At 41.6% G+C, this 12,911-nt stretch overlaps 1 long non-coding RNA gene across 1 annotated transcript in view; it reads left to right on the top strand.

Moving 5' to 3' along the window:
• Positions 1 to 12,911, top strand: part of LOC129014094 (uncharacterized) — a 55,924-nt gene that overhangs the window by 28,594 nt on the left and 14,419 nt on the right. The window contains exons 2-3 of the long non-coding RNA XR_008494118.1: positions 5,011 to 5,165; positions 11,005 to 11,110. This is a non-coding gene — a long non-coding RNA (uncharacterized LOC129014094). The remainder of the gene's footprint in view (positions 1 to 5,010; positions 5,166 to 11,004; positions 11,111 to 12,911) is intronic.

Here is a 12,911-nt window from a genome sequence, read left to right as displayed (position 1 = left end):
CACACACACACACACACACACACACACACAAACCAATACCTGGTACTTTCAAGCCGTAACCTGTCTGTTCATGGCTACCACTTGAACAACCTTCCCAGATTTCCCCCTTTTAACTAGTGTAGAGTACAGTCAGAATTTAAAGGAATAAGATCCTGTCCCTCATGGTCTGTTACAGACATGATTATCTGATTAGCCCTGATGGGCAACGGCTTGATGCTAGAAACCCTCTCACCTAAGGCAGCCCAGTGGAGTGGACCAATCAGGAACTGAAGGCTTTATTAGCTGTGTGACCTTGGGCAAGTTACATAGATTCTTGGGGTTGAAAGGAACCAATGCTTTAATACATAACACCTCATTGAGGTGTAATCCATCTTCTATGTCATTTTCTTCTGAAAATAACTTCTACTACTTCAGCACCTCCTATGGGCCAGGGCCTAGGCAAAGTATGTGGTATACATTATCACTAGTCCTGAAAGTAACCCAGCAAGTGGTTAGTACTAGTCGCATTTTACAAATGTAGAAAGTGAAACTCGATTGAGTGACATAATTCATCCAAGTAAGTGACAGAGCCAAGATTCATACCCAATTACCTTTAGTCCCAAAGTTGAAGCTGTGTGATTTTCCTAAGAGATCCAATTCTTACCCTATAATTGAAGCGTCATTTATAATGAGCTAAATTCTGTCTTCCTCTAACTCTGGCTCACCACCACCTCCAAGTCCTACCCCTCTGGGTATAGTGAGCAAAGTTTGCTTCCTCTTCCACATGCCACTCCTTCAGATATTTGAAGAATACAAACTACTTCGACCACCCTGAAATTGTTCGACTTTTCCTCCTACAAATGTTTAAAGTCCCTTAACTGTCCTGGTGATTCCCCTTCACTTTGTCTCTGTCCCATTTAAAAGAAAAAAACCTGAAGCTTAAGATACATACAGAAAACTGCACGAATTATAAGTATACTGTGCAATTAACTTTTACACGTGAACACTACTTGGTCAAGAAAGAGAAATATTACCAGAACCCTAGAAGTTTATGCTACTTTTTTATCTCTGCCTCCCCCAGAAGTAACCACCATCCTGACTTCTAACATGTGAATTATATCAATAGAATCACACAGTATGCACAATTTTGTATCTGGCTTCTTTTGCTCAACACTGTAAGAGTTATCCATGTCATATTGTGTGTAGCTATACTTGATTCATTCTCATTGCTTTCTGTGTACTTTTTAAAAAACTGGTAAAATAGACATAACATAAAGTTTACCACCGTAACTATTTTCAAGTGTACAGTTCAGTAGTATTGAGTATATTCACATTGCTCTATTACCATCACCACAATCCATCTCCAGAATTTTTTCATCTTCCCAAAGCAAAACTCTGTACTTTAAACAATAACTCTCCATTTGCCTCTCCACTGAGCCCCTGGAAACCACATTTTACTTTCTGACTCTATGAATTTGACTATTCTAGGTACCTCATATGAATGTAATCATACGGTATTTTCTCTTTTGCAGCTGGCTTATTTTTCACTTAGCATAATGTCCTCAAGTTTCCTCTATGTTGTAGCACATGTGAGAATTTCCTCCCTTTGTAAGACTGAATAATATTCCATGATATGGATATACCACATTTTGTTTGATTCTGTGTACTTTTTTTTTCTTTTTTTTTTTTTGAGACAGAGTCTTACTCTGTTGCCCAGGCTGGAGTGCAGTGGTACGATCTTGGCTCACTGCAACCTCTGCCTCCCAGGTTCAAGCGATTCTTCTGCCTCTGCCTCAGCCTCCCAAGTAGCTGGGACTAAAGGCACGTGCCACCATGCCTGGCTAATTTTTGTATTTTTTGTACATATAGGGTTTCACCATGTTGGCCAGGCTGGTCTCAAACTCCTGATCTCAAGTAATACACCCACCTCAGCCTCCCAAAGTGCTGGGATTACAGGCGTGAGCCACTGCGCCCATCCGATTCTGTGTACTTTTTAAAGCATGTTGCCTAAATGGGATTCAGTGTCCCCAGGTCTAGCATAAGCAGGCACTTTGCACAGTCACCACTGCTCTGATATGCTTTTTAAAAATTGCTTCCAAGTCTGGCTCCCCTCTAGACAGAGTGCCCCTTATGTGTTATCCACCTTTGTTTCCCCAGCACCCTACTCCAAGTAGAAACTCAGTGAACAATATCGTTAATAAATGAATGAAAGTATAACAACCCCATGAATTTCCTTTCATTGTACCTCTCTGAGCCTCAATTTCCTCATTCTTCATATAAAGGGCTTGGACTATTGATTTCTCAAGTCTTGCCTTCTTTAACATCTCTGATTTTGTGACAGGCTTGCACTTAACAAGGCTCTTTAATGACCTATTCCAAAGGGGTTTCTAACAAAAACAACAGTAATTTTTAAAAATACATTTATGTGTTCTAGTTTATGTAACTTCATCTTATCCTCTTGGTATCCCTGTGAGGTAATGTAAGAATGTAAGGCTCTGCACAAGAGATGCCTGCACAAGGATATAGGAGACAGACTTGCAAAGTGGATCACTAAGGTATTCTCCGTTAGTAGGAGGTTTGCCAACCGAATTTCTTTCCTTCCACATCTGCGATGAGGCAGGGTGAATTGGCAGGCTTCCCCAATCTGAAAGGAAGCTGCAATTCCCAACTCAGTCACTAGATGGCTACGTAACTGCATCCAGACGGGATAGACAAGGAAAACAACTCCGTCCCAGAACCAGAATCCACCCAGAACCAGAATCGTCCCAAAGTGGCAGTAAACCAAATTAGCCTTTTTTGGGGAGCCTTTCTAGATATGAAATGGTTAGGAGGTGCTGAGTATTCTGAAATACACCGTGAGGGCATTACACTGGAAATGCTACTCATTCTGTTCCTGGATAAGTTAAAAAAATAACCGTAATATTTTTATCCTCCATCTTGTGGCTTTTTTTTTTTTATCTTACTCTTTCCTCTCTTCGTTCTCCCTCATCCATCAGAATTCATAAGAAGAGGCACAAGGGCAAATTTCCTTTTTTTTTTTTTTTTTTTGAGACGAAGTCTTGCTCTGTCGCCCAGGTTGGAGTGCAATGGCGCGATCAGCCTCTGCTTCCCAGGTTCAAGCTATTCTCATGTCTCAGTCTCCCGAGTAGCTGGGATTACAGGCGTGTGCCACCATGCCGGGCTAATTTTTGTATTTTTAGTAGAGAAGTGCTTTCACCATGTTAGTCAGCTTGGCCTCGAACTCCTGACGTGAAGTGATCCACCCGCCTCAACCTCCCAAAGTGCTATGATTACAGGCGTGAACCACCGCGCCGGGCCTAAGGGCAAATTTTTTATGATCCCATTACTGAAACACACTTAAAATGTATCAAGGGACAGTAAGTTTACAAGTTAATCAGTAGCTCTCCAGCTGGAATTTTTAAAGGAGACCAAGTTTACGGTTTTATGAAAGAAAACACTCTCACAAGTTTCAAGAACATTTGGAAACTTCTGTATCAGATCAGATAAAAATCCATACAAACAGGTATTCTTTCCTTGATAATTGCTGTAACATTATGTGTATATGACTCCAGATGTTTTTTTCTTTTTTCTTCTTTTTTTTTTTTTTTTTTTGAGACAGTGTCGCCCAGGCTGGAGTGCAGTGATGCGATCTTGGCTCACTGCAACCTCTGCCACCCAGGTTTAAGTGATTCTCCTGCCTCAGCCTCCCGAGTAGCTGAGACTACAGGCACACGCCACCACGCCCGGCTAATTTTTGTATTTTTAGTAGAGACAGGGTTTTACCATGTTGACCAGGATGGTCTTGATTTCTTGACCTTGTGATCCACCTGCCTCGGCGTTCCAAAGTGCTGGGATTACAGGATTGAGCCACCACACCCAGTCCAGGTGTTTTTTTCAAAGTACATAGTAGCATATGTTTCTTTATAAAAATAAAAACTAGCATTTAGAAATAATATTTACAATTTTATTATAAAAAGAACTATTGATCAAACTGAAGACTGAGCTCTGATTTTTTTATTTTGCCCAAATTCATACCTAAGGGATCTAGGGAGTCATGCCCTACAAACCATAAATTCTCATCAAATGGGTTTTATTTGACCCTATATATCGTGACACACTTTTCGTTTTGACTCTGGCATAACATTATGAGACAAGGAAAAAATATTTAACCCCAAAATATATTTCCTTGCCATACCTTGAAATTGCCCTGCAAGGTATCTTGTGGGAAAAATCCACATTTTCCTTTTGTTTTCCTTCTTTTCTTTCCAGATCCAGGAGATAATCAACTAAGAGCCAGGCACCCTTTTAGATCTGATAAGAAACATTTTACAACCTGCTTTCTCTCTGAACTCTGCTATCTGAGAGATTCCTCTGCATAATAAAACCTGGTCTCTATGATCCTTTTTCTTTTTTTTTTTTTTTTTTTGAGACAGAGTTTCACTCTTGTTGCCCAGGCTGGAGTGCAATGGCGCGATCTCAGCTCACCGCAACCTCCGCCTCCCGGGTTCAAGCGATTCTCCTGCCTCAGCCTCCCGAGTAGCTGGGATTACAGGCATGTGCCACCACACCTCGCTAATTTTGTATTTTTAGTAGAGATGGGGTTTCTCCATGTTGGTCAGGCTGGTCGCAAACTCCCGACCTCAGGTGATCCGCCCACCTCAGCCTCCCAAAGTGCTGGGATTACAGGTGCGAGCCACCACGCCACGGCCTCTATGATCCTTTTTCTTAACTTGAACATTCCTTTGCATTAACCCCAGGTCTTCAGGTAAACTCAACCAATTGTCAACCAGAAAATGTTTAAATTTACCTATAGCCCGGAAACCCCCACTTTCAGGTGTCCCACCTTTCGGAACCAAACCAATGTATTTCTTAAATGTATTTGATTGATGTCTCATGCCTCCCTAAAATATTTAAAACCAAGCTGTACCCCGACCACCTGGGTCACATGTTCTCAGGACCTCCTAAGGGCTGTCTTATAGGCCATGGTAACTTATATTTGGCTCAGAATAAATCTCTTCAAATATTTTACAGAGTTTGACTCTTTTCATCGACAATAATCTGGTGCCCAACATTGGGCCTCAGAGAAGACTCAGGACCCTGAAGGAGTTGCCCAAAACTGGAGCTAAGGTACCAGCAGGAGCCCATTGAAGCCTCATTGAATTCAAGCTTCTCCTTCGGTGGAACTGGTAAGTTCTCCTGAGCCCCAACCTCCTGTTTTGGTTGACGGTCCTTGATTTATTCTAAGCTGATTTTTTCCTCTCTGTCTTTTCTCCTAGGAAGTTGGTTAAAATCTTAATTTTAGTTTCAGAAGTGCATTCAAAAGGATCTTTCTCCATTGCCTTTTCTCTCAAAATTAATCTCAATTGTCTTGTCTGTGCACACTTTGCGTGAGGAACTGAACTATCGTTTTTCATAAGTAAGTGAGCGACTGAGTTCCTCAGCTCTGAAGTGAAAGGGCATTTTGTTCCTCCCAGCTGAAAGGCACCTCTGGGTGACCGGGAGCCTCGTGGGAGTGTCTGGGGGGGGCTTTGATCCCCTGTAATGTGCAGCGGCCCTATAGGAGACTCCCCAACAAATATTAATTTAAAAAGGCTCATCCAGGAAGTGCACATAAGGGCTGATCACCCAGCGTCTTGAGCCCTCTCAGAGATGATAGACCTCTGAAGAGAGAAATTGAGACACATAAGAGTGTAGAAATAACTCAGTGGTGACACACTGTGGAGTGCTACTGACAGGCAGCACATATCGATCCACCACACAAAAACCTTAGGCCACAGGTCAGTTCCCTAAAAAAAAAAAAAAAAGATAGGAAATAAATCCTCCAAAAAAGAGGAAAGGCAAGGAGAGTGGCCCCCTGTGGGCACTCCAACTGAGTTTATGTTTAATAATTGTGGCGCCTTTACTTGCAAGTATTTATGTAAATGGAAAGCTCTTACTAAAGATGACCTAGGTCTAAGGTTTCCAAAATGGGGAACTTTGATATTCCTAAATTGGCTTTCCTGCATGCTAGATTAGACAAATTAGGCTCCCAAATCAAAGAAAATGAATGGCAATCGTACTTTAGCTGGCATCTAGAATCATCAAAAAGAGGGAAAGATAAGCTTGCCTCCCTCCAGGAAGTTGATTTAAAAATTTTTGAAACTGTTTCAGAATTTAAAAAACCAGTAAAAGTCACTTCTGAAATCAGAAAGGCTCCAGAAACTGACTCCCCTTCTGCTCCTCCTGACCCTCTACTCTCTGAACTTCCTTATCCGGACAATTTCGTTTTTCCTCCTCCTTTCCCTCCTCCCTTGCCTCAAACCACAGCGGGACCAGAAATAGCTGCAGAAAATAATATAGTAGTTGCTCCTTTTAGAGTAAAACCCATAAGCAGAGGGGATTCTAACATAATATATGCCCCCTGGACCAAGTCACAGTTAAGGCCCTGGTATCTGGATTCCCCAATCCGATTGAAGATCCCTTTGGGTTTGCTTAGGAATTCCAGTTAAGTCTTAAGATTTATGACCCAGGGTTCTCTGACCTATATCAGCTGATTCAGTTACTGGTCTCCAAAAACAAAGCTGAAGAATGGTGTAGAGTAGCAGATTGGAAACAGCCTTTAGAAGATTTTGACAAAATAGATGCAACTGGAAGAGAGAAATGCAGAGAGCTCTGCAATCGCCTCTATGACACTGTACCACAGATACTCCCCAAGGTTATGGATTGATAGATTGAGCAAATGTGCAACAAGGTAAAATACACCCAAATGAGATCATGCCTGACTTTTATATCAGGTTTGAAAAGATATTCAAAGAGTTTTCAGGAATACCTCCTGAAAACTTTGAGCATGGTAAAAGTGACACCTTACTTAATTCTGAGTTTATTCAAGGTTTAGATAAAGAGTTAGCAACCCTAATAAAGAGGAATAAAGTGACTTGGGCTTCCTTCTCCATTAGCCACCTAGTCACCCTAGCTGACCAGTTGTCACAAGCAATCATTAAGAAAGAAAAGGAAATAGTCTCTAAAATTATAAGTTTACAACTAAAACAACTTAGTAACCAAGTTGGGAGTTTGCAAGGGTCCCATGGTCCCCAGAGATCTAAGCAACCCCAAGAGGAAGCAATTTGCCACTATTGCAAAAATAAAGGACATTTTTAAAAATAATGTAAAGAACTTAAATGGGTGCTTGCACAAAGTGGGCAAAGGACCCCAAAGGAAGGCACCAGAACAGCTCAAAAATCAGAATAAGGATGCTCTGAGGGAATAGAGGGGTTTTCCCCCTACTTCTAACTAATGCTTTAGGAGAAGTAGAAATATCCATAATTGGGGAAAATATCAAAGCCCTTGTCGACACCAGCACTACACTGTCAGTCTTCAACCCTACCTTGATTAAAAACCCTCTCCCTTGGAGTAAAGAAAAAGTACACATGATAGGGGTTTCAAACTCTTCTATTATAACCTTTAAATCAAATCCCCTTCAATTTCAATTAGGAGAACTAGTGGGAGATCACATTTTTCTTATAGTAGATAGTGTCCCACACACACCTGCTGGAATGGGATTTCCTAGAGACCCATAATGCTCATATCTCATTTTCACAAAAGGGAGAAATTATTCTCAACTTGGGGGACTTACAAAAACCCACATGTAGTATTGTGCTTGGGAAAGTTAATCAAGATTCTGGACAGGAAGAATTAGAGCCTTTCTTATCTAAAGTACCAGAGTCCTTATGGGCAAGCTCTTCCACAAATATTGGGAGAATTAAGTCAGCAGTCCCTATAGAGATAACCATAAATAAATCCAAACCTCTGCCAAATGTAAGGCAGTATCTCCTTAGACCTGAAGCCTTCCTAGGAATCAAACCAATCATTCAGGACTATTTAGACAAAGGACTCATAATACCCTGCACCAGCCCTTGCAATACACCAGTCCTGCCAGTTAAAAAGCCAAATGAGAAAGGCTGGAGATTTGTTCAAGACCTAAGAGCTATAAATAAAATAATAGTTCCTAGACACGCTGTTGTTCCTAACCCCCACACCTTACTGTCCAATGTTCCTATCACTGCAGCCACCTCTCTGTTACTGATTAATGTAGTGCATTTTTCAGCATACCTGTAGAGTAAAATAGCCAGTATCTTTTCACTTCCACTTGGGAAAACCGCCAATACACATAGACAGTCTTACCCCAGGGCTACTCTGAAAGTCCTACTTATTTTTCTCAAATACTAAAGGCAGATTTAGATGACATTGAATTTCCAAATGAATGTACTCTAACTCAGTATGTGGATGATTTATTGTTCGTCCTCCCTACCAAAATGCAGAGAAGATACAGTCCTTAAACAGCTTGCTTCTAAGGGACACAAAGTGCCAAAAGATAAATTACAATTTTGCCTCCCCCAAGTTAAATATTTGGGACATATGATTTCCCCAAGGGGGCTTTTAATAAACCCTGAGAGAATCTCTGCTGTTATGACATTTCCCCTGCCCAAAACTAAAAAGCAATTAAGAGGCTTCTCACGGTTAACAGGCTATTACAGGAGTTGGATTCCATACTACTCCTTAATTGTTCAACCGCTATATAAAAAACTAAAACAGACCCAGCCAGACCCAATCCACTGGGAAGAGAGGGAAAAAACAACACATAGAAGATCTAAAACAGGCTCTCACCCAAGCACTTGCTATAGGCCACCCCAATTACAGTCTTCCTTTTTCCCTCTTTGTACATGAAATAAATGGGAATGCTCTAGGAGTATTAACTCAAAAACATGGTGGCAATCACAGACCAATTGATTATTTCAGTCAACAGTTAGATCGAGTTGCAAGGGGGCACCCTCCTTGCATGAGGACTATATCAGCTGCAGCCACATTATGCAAAAACATTGAAGAATTTGTCCTAGGGTCCCTTCTGACCATCTATGTCCCCTACTCGTGAACTCTCTTCTAAGCTGTCACTACACTCAACAATATTCTGTTAGCCACCTCGCCTCTTATGAGGTACTCCTGCTTTCTGCCTTCAACATCACTTTGAAGTGCTGTAACACTCTTAACCCTGCTACCCTGGTCCCTCTTCCAGGTGGACAACAAAAGGAAGAGGAACATGACTGCACTCTACTAACTAATATCTTACTCTCCCCTAAGGAAGATTTATAGGAAAACTCCCATTGAGAATGCTGAATTAATTTGGTTCACAGATGGTTCTTATTTAAGGGATATTACCAGGCAGGATACACCATCACTTCCATAACAGACATAATCGAAAGTGCCCAACTCCAAGGAGTCAGATCAGCCCAGATGGCTGAATTAGTAGCATTAACTAGACACCAACTGAAGGATTCCTTATAAGCCCTCCAGAAAGGACCTTTTCAGGTGCTTTTAACCAACTCTTGCTCTGCAAAGTTAAAGAGAGTCGCTTCTTGGATTCACATTTTACACCTAAAATGAGCACCTGACCACATTCCTGACCGCCCCTGAACTTCCGCAGCAGTCTCTGACACCCACCTGCAAATCAAGAGAACACTGGAGGCTCAGCCAGTATCTAGGGCTACAACAAAGTCAACATACTTCCAGAGATGCTGGACCAGGCTAGTTCTCATGAACCCTAAAATAACCATCATTCTTACTTTCCTTGCTGTAGAATATTGCTAAAACCCTAATGTTTTAACTGAGACCCCTAAGAAGCTGTTTGGAATCTATACAATCTTCTTTGGTATAACTTTCTAAATGGATGCGGCTATACATTCCCTTGCTAAAGCCAGGAAAATATTTTACTTGTTCATTCTCATTCCCACAATCTCCTCTGTCTACCTACCCCACACTCCTCTTTTCAAACCTGAAAATTTCTCCCAGTCCCCTGTAAACCTCAGCAGTCTTCCTGCAGGCAGAGCCCACATCATTTGGTATGATACAGACCAGGAGGAAATGAAGACTGTTATATGGAACAGCACCATTCTAAACATTCTCCAAGGTCCCCACTTTTTAGGTACCTCTATTATAGGGCTGCAACCAAATATGACGCCCTACAGGAATACTTGCCTAACAATGCCTCAGGATGATCACTGAGGGGGTCTAACCAGGTAGAACGTTGCACAACAATAGATATTGGGGATGATCATTTGAGACAACTGGCTTGTTACAATGTCTCCTATGTAAACTGCCATAGCATGGCCTGCCCAAATAACCACCAGCCCTGTGCTTGTGGCTGGATGCTCCTATCCAGTACCAACCACACTGACACTGCCCTTAAATAACTATTTATGGAAGTCAATTGGTGGACAGAAGTCCCTGACAGCACAAATTCCACCCTAAAACCAGGGCGCCACTGGGAAGCCTTATGGAATACCCAGACAAGAGCATACTTAGGTGTAACCTCCACTCACCTAACAATTGTTTGGGATACCCAGCGGTTCTGCGTTGACTCCATTTATCCAAATTGTACAGATGGCATCAGTATACAATGGCAACAGCATTCCTGATGGATACACGAAAATTGGCCACCCAAAAAACTAAAGCATGACCTCACTGGAGGAGTCAGAGCTGGGCAAGGCATACTGGGGCAAGCTGAGTTCATGGCTAATGAAGAGAGACATTCTTTAGAAAAAAAAATCCCTATCAAAAATAGGCCACATTGAAGGGATGCTATTCCAGGAAGAGGGAAAAGGGTGGGAAGCTGCTTTAAAAGATAATGCAGCACTCATCCAATGGATAGAAGAAACCAGACAAACCATGAAAACATACTCCCAAATCCAAAGATGGGAACAAGCATGTACTCTTACCTGATAGGGTCTCATGTCTATTTTATTACAAATGGAATCAGAGGTGGATATGAAGCAATGGTCTACAATCCTCAGTACTGAGGCACAGTCCAAACACCTGTGGAAAATATGTGGTCCTCCAAACTTATGGAGATTTGTGGACGTGAAATGTGACCTTAAACATTGTATTCTCAGAGCACAGGCACCGAAGTTAAATGAGGCTCAAAGGTACTACTCCTGGGAAATAGGTGGGCTATTTTAGCTGATAATAACACATGGTATTCCATCTCCCTTTCAGATTATGAAAAGAGAAAAGGAGAATGGCTATGCCCTCAAACCACTTGGAACCCTGATTTTTCCTAAACTTGGCCTCTAATATCCACCCCCATGGAACATAGCATCTGGTATATAAGGAAGGGCCATTTCTGTTGGGAGGGACAACAAAATGACACTGTAGAATTATATGACTTCTCCTGTAACAAAACCTCCTTTTCTCTCCCAAATACCTGTATATGGTGCAATACAAAAGTGGTGGGAAAAATAGATTTGTCCACTGTTAATAAGTCCTGTAACAATTTAGACATTGAGGGCCAGGCATTCCTTGCATTTGATTTATACCTCCTCAGGATGTTATACCCATGGAGATAAATTGGCCAGAAGAGAGACTAAATTTATTGGATTCTGATTTAGTGTCAGTCCTACAATCCTCAGATAAGATTTATCATAAGGTTCAAATGACCCTTGATAAGGAGGGTAAACACATTGTGAGTCTGATCAAAGAATATGATGATGCATGCAGTGGTTTTTTTGGCTGGTTAGGTTGTTTACTGCCCTCTGACTCTACCTGTAACCTTCTCGGATGCCTAATTTTTGCTATCTTGGGTATTTTGGTGTTTGTCTCGGTATTTATCTTGGTATTTGTCACTGTATTAGCATTATATATCTCTTGTAAATGTTATGCGAGTTACAGCAAAATGAACAAGGCACAATTAAAGACCCAGATCATGATAGCTCACAAAATAGATATGATCTGGGATTTTTTTATACTAAACCCTAGGTCTGACTCCATCTCACCCCTTAAACTACTGGTTATTACACCAGGTCAGACCATTTCCTCCCCCCATGATCCAAATTGCAAATACTTAAAATTATTACCACCCAACCAGACTACTCTAGGAATGAGTGTTCCTAGCATTGTTGGACCTGTTGCTGTTTGTTGGCCTGCATATGCATTTTGTGGAATGCTTTTTGGCCAAGAAGGGGGATGGAGGACTAAGCTCTGTTTTTTATTTCGCCCAAATTCCTACCTAAGGGGTCCAGGGAGTCATGCCCTACAAACCATAAATTCTCATCAGATGGGTTTTATCTGACCCTGTATATCACGACTTACTTTTCAATCTGACTCTGGCATAACATTATGAGACAAGGAAAAAATACTTAATCCCAAAATATATTTCCTTGCCATACCTTGAAATTGCCCTACAAAGTGTCTTGTGGAAAAAATCCACATTCTATAGAGAATCCCGTTGCCCTTTTGTTTTCCTTCCTTCCTTTCCAGATCCAGGAGATAATCAACTAAGAGCCAGGCACCCTTTTAGGTCCAATAAGAAACATTTTACAACCTGCTTTCTCTCTGAACTCTGCTCTCTGAGAGATTCCTCTGCATAATAAAACTTAGTCTCCACAATCCTTTATCTTAACCTGAACATTCCTTTCCACTGATCCTAGGTCTTCAGATAAACTCAACCAATTGTCAACCAGAAAATGTTTAAATTTACCTATAGCCTGGAAACCCCCGCTTTGAGTTATCCCACCTTTCTGAACCAAACCAATGTATTTCTTAAATGTATCTGGGTTGTTTGTTTGTTGGTTTGAGATGAAGTCTCACACTGTCACCCAGGCTGGAGTGCAGTGGCACGATCTCGGCTCACTGCAACCTCCACCTCCCGGATTCAAGTGATTCTCCTGCCTCAGCCTCCCAAGTAGCTGGGATTTCAGGTGCGCACCACCATGCCCAGCTAATTTTTGTATTTTAGTAGAGATGGGGTTTTACCATGTTGGTCAGGCTGGTCTCAAACTCTTGACCTCAAGTGGTCCGCCCACCTCAGCCTCCCAAAGTGCTGGGATTACAGGCGTGAACCACCGTGCCCAGCCCTTAAATGTATTTGATTGATGTCTCATGCCTCCCTAAAATATATAAAACCA

Source organism: Pongo pygmaeus, chromosome 16 (genome assembly GCF_028885625.2).
Source record: "Pongo pygmaeus isolate AG05252 chromosome 16, NHGRI_mPonPyg2-v2.0_pri, whole genome shotgun sequence".
Classification (NCBI taxonomy): Eukaryota; Metazoa; Chordata; class Mammalia; order Primates; family Hominidae; genus Pongo; species Pongo pygmaeus.
The sequence above is the reverse complement of the archived record's forward strand: the minus strand, read 5'-3'. Positions and strand labels throughout refer to the sequence as shown.